Genomic DNA, 6,755 nt, shown 5'->3' with positions numbered 1-6,755 from the left:
ATTGAATGGTGCGGTCACATCTGCTGCGATTGCATGCTCAGAGTCAGAGGAGGTTTTTCAAAAACGTAGCCTACATCAACACACAGGTGGAAAAACAAACAAACAACTCTAAACCCCCCAAAAGACATTAGTGTTACCTTACAGTTTTCATAAGGGCAGCTTTTGACCAAGTTGGCAAGCTTTTGGCAAGAGGTTTTTACATTCTTTAAAACTTACTTGTATCAATTTTGTTTAAGGCTACTTATTCTATTTTTATAGTAGCCTATGATCTTTTCAAATAGTTGTAATAGACTCCTTTGCTACACCACTCAGTATTCCATTGTTACTGGTAACACTGCTGATTTCTCTCTGGCATTCAACTAGTAGAGGCTGTCTCCAAAATTGCATACTCTCTTGAGGTATTTATTTTGAATAATAGTTACTTCACGACTGCTAAAAGAGTATGTTCTATGATATGAGTGTGTGTAGTATGAATGTAATCCGGACGGACTACATTCACCATGCTGTCGTAATCATGTGACCATACCAGCATCAAGTTTCAAGTGCCCATTGTGCACCCAGAATCTCGCCAGAAGTATCGCCGGGGTACTTTTTGCAAGTAAGTAAAACTTAAACTTAATTTAAGTGAAACTTATAATTTAAGGGAAACTTAATTTGTCATATCATTCATTTGTTTTTCGCCTACTATATAGTACTGACGTATGCGATTTCAGATGCAGATTATGTACAGTATATACAAATCTTTTTTGCTGTTACCTACTTCAGTGACTCGGCAATTGTTCCAAAAGACCCATCCAATGTCCTTCCCCTGCTAAAACCGGCGTCTCTGGCATGAGTGGTGGGTGTGCTAACAAGGACGCTGTTGTCTCTAGTATCAGTTGCTATTGCACCTCTTGAGGCAAGGGGAGTGACGTTTACTCGCACAGCTTCTACTAGCTGGCCTCTGTTACACTCACCCCCCTAAACTTCAATTCCATCTGGGCCACGGAACCAATGTAACCCCTCCGGGCGGTCATACCCACCACACTCCGAGCGAGACTCAAACCGGCTCCTGCTCTGGAGGTGGATGCACTTACAAAGACCACAGTCTCTAGCATCAGTCGTTAGTGCACCTCTTGAGGCCAGAGGGGAGTGACGTTTACTCGCACAGCTTCTCCTAGATGGCCTCTGTTACACTCACCCCCCTAAACCTCAATCCCATCCGGGTCACGGCACCAATGTAACCCCTCCGACCGGTTCTACTCGAAACACTCTGAGCGAGACTCAAACCGACGCCTGCACTGGAGGTGGATGCACTAACAAAGACCACAGTCTCTAGCATCAGACGCTAGTGCACCTCTTGAGGCCAGAGGGGAGTGACTTTTACTCACACAGCTTTTCCTAGATGGCCTCTGTTACACTCACCCCCCTAAACCTCAATCCCATCCGGGTCACGGCACCAATGTAAACCATCCAGTCATACACTGGAGGTGGGTGCACTAACAATGACCACAGTCTCTAGCATCAGACGCTAGTGCACCTCTTGAGGCCAGAGGGGAGTGACGTTTACTCGCACAGCTTCTCCTAGATGGCCTCTGTTACACTCACCCCCTAAACTTCAATCCCACCTGGGTCACGGCACCAATGTAACCCCTCCAGGCGGTTCTACTCGTAACACTCCGAGCGAGACTCAAACCAGCGTCTGCACTGGAGGTGGATGCACTAACAAAGACCACAGTCTCTAGCATCAGACGCTAGTGCACCTCTTGAGGCCAGAGGGGAGTGACGTTTACTCGCACAGCTTCTCCTAGATGGCCTCTGGTACACTCACCCCCCTAAACCTCAATCCCATCCTGGTCACGGCACCAATGTAACCCCTCCGACCGGTTCTACTCGTAACACTCTGAGCGAGACTCAAACCGACGCCTGCTCTGGAGGTGGATGCACTAACAAAGACCACAGTCTCTAGCATCAGACGCTAGTGCACCTCTTGAGGCCAGAGGGGAGTGACTTTTACTCACACAGCTTCTCCTAGATGGCCTCTGTTACACTCACCCCCCTAAACCTCAATCCCATCCGGGTCACGGCACCAATGTAAACCATCCAGTCCTACACCGGAGGTGGGTGCACTAACAATGACCACAGTCTCTAGCATCAGACGCTAGTGCACCTCTTGAGGCCAGAGGGGAGTGACGTTTACTCGCACAGCTTCTCCTAGATGGCCTCTGTTACACTCACCCCCCTAAACCTCAATCCCATCCGGGTCACAGCACCAATGTAACCCCTCCGGGCGGTTCTACTCGTAACACTCTGAGCGAGACTCAAACCGACGCCTGCTCTGGAGGTGGATGCACTAACAAAGACCACAGTCTCTAGCATCAGTCGCTAGTGCACCTCTTGAGGCCAGAGGTGAATGACTTTTACTCACACAGCTTCTACTAGCTGGCCTCTGTTACACTCACCCCCTAAACTTCAATCCCACCTGGGTCACGGCACCAATGTAACCCCTCCAGGCGGTTCTACTCGTAACACTCTGAGCGAGACTCAAACCAGCGTCTGCACTGGAGGTGGATGCACTAACAAAGACCACAGTCTCTAGCATCAGACGCTAGTGCACCTCTTGAGGCCAGAGGGGAGCGATGTTTACTCGCACAGCTCCCTCTAGCTGGCCTCTGTTACACTCACCCTCTAAACCTCAATCCCACCCGGGTCACGGCACCAACGTAAACCATCCAGTCCTACACTGGAGGTGGGTGTGCTAGCAAAGATCGAAGTCTTTTGCCTCCGTTATACTTGTACCTAAGGTAGTATCCGTCAATTGTTAATACTTCTTATCTTACCATTTGCTTTTCTTTTTCTTTTTTACTTGACAGATGTAACGAATAGTTCGAAAGCCGGCTTTATGGTTACATTTAAACCAAAAATTGTTACTAGTATCTAACTATTAATATAGATACTACAAGAAACTAATGAATAAATACCTAATGAATTGTTACTAAAATTGGAATATTGTAATTTCAGTATCTATTAGATATTTTGTCTTGATGCCTTGGCATGAAATGAATGATTACGGTTTTTATGGTCAGGGCAGCTCTTGACCAATCAGGAGATTGCACTGGCTGTTGGCTGCACAAACAGGAGTGCAGACGTGCATTTTGCACATATACCAGAAGTACTGCTTCCTGATTACAAATGTTGACATCAATGCAATGAGCTAACTCTACGCATGGACATCCTTGTAAACATCCTCTGACAAATATGTAATAGAGTTAAGTAAAAGTTCCAATATGCACTTAGCTTTGATATTTACATCAACAGAAATTATGGTAAATATTTTCAGGCTTTCCTTTCTGCTCTTTCTCTTTGTGTTGAGGACTTGGAACACCACAAAATAAGAGAGAGCCGAGGTCTCTCAGTTACCATGGAGATGAGGACCTACCTTCTCCTCTCCCTCTCTTTTTTTGCTGATTATAAATCGGTGATAAACAAAAGTGAACTCAGCTAACACAGAGAACGACTAACTGTAACAACTTCTGTTTTTGGATTAAAAAATAAAATATATTAGTGGCATTGCAATACTGTAATAGTGGAATATTAGTAATTGCAACATGACCACAGATTCTTATGCATGCATCATATTTCACAGACATGCTTTTTAATATTAATAGAATCTTGACAAATCTTATGATGAAAGGAAAAAGTTTTAGCCAACACAAGTATTAAATGTGAATCCTTTCAATACGTTTTTTATTTTTTGCTTGCAACAACAGAAAAATCACATTGTGAGAATCTAAAATACTTTTAGCTGGTTAACCGATTACATTCAGCAGGTGTAAGTTTTTAGTTTTATAAAGGTAGATATTGAAATTGTTATGATCAATACGCATTTTGAACACGAGATGGCGACATATATCTGAAAGTCAGGAAAATCTTATTGTTGACCATGAAATTATGACAAATATCATATGATTTTTCATAATTTTATTCATGAATTAACACCAAATATAGGTTATTTTAAATGAAATAAATCAATATTTAAATTTTATTAAGTTTGATTAAGCATTTTCAGCAATGTGCAAAATATACATAATAGGAATATAATACATTAATACTAGCAACCTTTGAGATTGTTTTAGTTTACAAAAAAGGTTATATACTTGTTTTTCCCAACAAAAAGTCTGAAGTACATTTCCAGGATAATGTAAAAAAATCATAAACAAAACACATTGTACATTGTGTGTAATATACTGTAACACCACTACAGGAAATAGAGATGAACCTAGGAGTGGGAGTTTAATGCAAAACTGGATGACAATGCAGTTGAGTATGCAGGTACGTATTGTAACCATATAGTTTCACTATTACAGGGTGTAATTTCCTCCCGGCCACTAGGGGTCACCGGGGAGAATGTTGTCGCTAGGACATGGTTTCTTTAAAGGGATACTTCACTTTTTTTGGAAATAGGCTCATTTTACCACTCCCCCAGAATTAAACAGTTGAGTTTAACCGTTTTCGAACCCATTCAGCCGATTTTCTGATATTAAGAAGAATATCAGTAACCAGACAGTTTCTGGTCTCATTGACTACCATAGTATATTTTTTTCCCTACTATGGAAGTCAATGAGACCAGAAACTGTCTGGTTACTGATATTCTTCTAAATATCAGGAAATCAGCTGAATGGATTCGAAAACGGTAAAACTCAACTGTTTAACTCTGGGGGAGTGGTAAAATGAGCCTATTTCCAAAAAAAGTGGAGTATTCCTTTAAGAGAGGGAGAGAAGTAGGGTGAACAGGTGCTAGGGTAATGGTGATTGATTGAACAGTTTTGGGCATCCACTGCTGCACGGTATACAATGTTAAGTAAATGTATTTTGGTGGTTGACTTGGGATGTTTTGACATATTGCTGAACATTGAAAGAGTATTTATATCTTCTTTTGTTGAGAGTCTGTAGAAATCGCCTGCAGGAATTAGAACGGTGGTTTCATGCAAAATGACTGAAATTACTGAAAGGACCTTTATGCACTCGTTGTATGGGTTCAGCGCAACCTACTCTTGCTGAGAGCGGTGCATGTGCCAGGCCATCTAAATGTGGGTCCAAACAGGCTGTCCAGGGACAACGTTCCCCCAGGGGAATGGTCCCTCCACTCTCAGACAGATCCCCTGTTGTGGGATACCTTAGGCACAGCGGCAGCCAAACTCTTTGCGTTTCATGACAACACTCCATGTCCATTATGCTTCATAAAGAAAAAGGACGCACTGGCCCAGCCGCCCTCTCTATGCTTTCTCTCCGATCACGATGTTGTTGATTACCACAGGTAGTCAAGCGTATCAGGAAGAACGGTTCCTCCTTTCTGGCCGAACCAAGTTTGGTTTCTAGAGCTGATGCAGCTTCAGAGCTTAATTCCGTGGCCTGTCCCGTTGAGGAGAGATCTCCTCTCACAGGCCGGGTGTACGATTTGGCACCCACGACCCGAGCTTTGGGCTCTGAATGTGTGGGCCATCAACGGGTACCCGTCAGTCTACCAGACGGAGGGTTAAACATGATTACGCAAGCTAGAGTGCTCTCTACTAGGCGGCTTTATGCTTCCAAATGGTCAGTGTTCTCGGGTTGGTGCTCAGCTCGCAAACTGGATCCACAAGATTATGATGTGAGGTTCTCTCATTCCTTCAGGAGCTCTTGGATAAGGGTAGATAGATCCCCATCCATTCTCAAGGTATATGTAGCGGCTATTGCTGCGTTAGTCAAACATTCGCATGGCCAGTCACTGGGTAGGAATGACTTTGTAGTCCGCTTCCGCAGGGGAGCTAGAACACTCTCAGAAAAAAAGGTACGAAAGCTGTCACTGGGGCTGTACCTTTTCAAAAGATACACTTTTGTACCTAAAGGGTGCATATTGGTACTTCATATGGTACCAATATGCACCCTTTAGGTACAAAAGTGTACCTTTTTGAAAAAGTACCGCCCCAGTGACAGCTTTCGTACCTTTTTTTCTGACAGTGAAGGATGAACTCTACTCGTCCCACCCTCGGTTCCCATATGGGACCTTTCCTTGGTCCTGGAGGCCATGAAGGGTGCCCCATTCAAACCTCTAAAGTCTGTGGACCTTAAGTATCTCTAGTTGAAGACCCCCTTTCTGGTGGCTATCGCCTCAAGCGGGTGGATGACTTACACGCGCTTTATGTTAGCGTGTCGTGGCTTGAGTTTTGGCCTAATGACTCCAAGGTCATTCTCAAACCAAGACATGCTTATATCCCCAAAGTACTTGCCATTCCTTTCAGTGAACAAGTCATCTCTCTGTCAGCCCTCTTTGGATCTGACAACGAGTCAGACGTGAATCTCCTTTGCCCGGTTAGGGCCCTGAGAATTTACGTGGAACGTTCGGCTGCTTTCAGACGGTCAGGACAGCTGTTTCTTTCGTTTGGTGGACAATCTAAAGGTCTTGCAGCCTCGAAACATATCCTTTCAAGGTGGATAGTGGACGCTATCTCACTGGCTTATACACCTAAGAGCCTTCGTTGCCCTCTGGGCGTCAGAGCTCATTCCACTAGAGGCGTGCTTCTTCGTGGGCCTGTTCCAGTGGGATTTCCTGTTCCGGTGGTAATTATTTACTCAAAATAAGTACCTACGCGAGTATGTGATTTCATACACAGCCTGACGAGCCCGTTCTCATCCCAAAGCGCCATATAGGACGCTTTTGCAAAAGCGTAAATATCCAACGCACATGGCACCCTTTAACGTCAAATGAGACGCAGATATATTTGGGCAGAAGGTGC

The sequence above is a fragment of the Pimephales promelas genome, chromosome 21 (assembly GCF_988280905.1).
Source record: "Pimephales promelas chromosome 21, fPimPro1.hap1.1, whole genome shotgun sequence".
NCBI classification, from domain to species: Eukaryota; Metazoa; Chordata; class Actinopteri; order Cypriniformes; family Leuciscidae; genus Pimephales; species Pimephales promelas.
Note: the sequence above shows the minus strand (reverse complement) of the source record.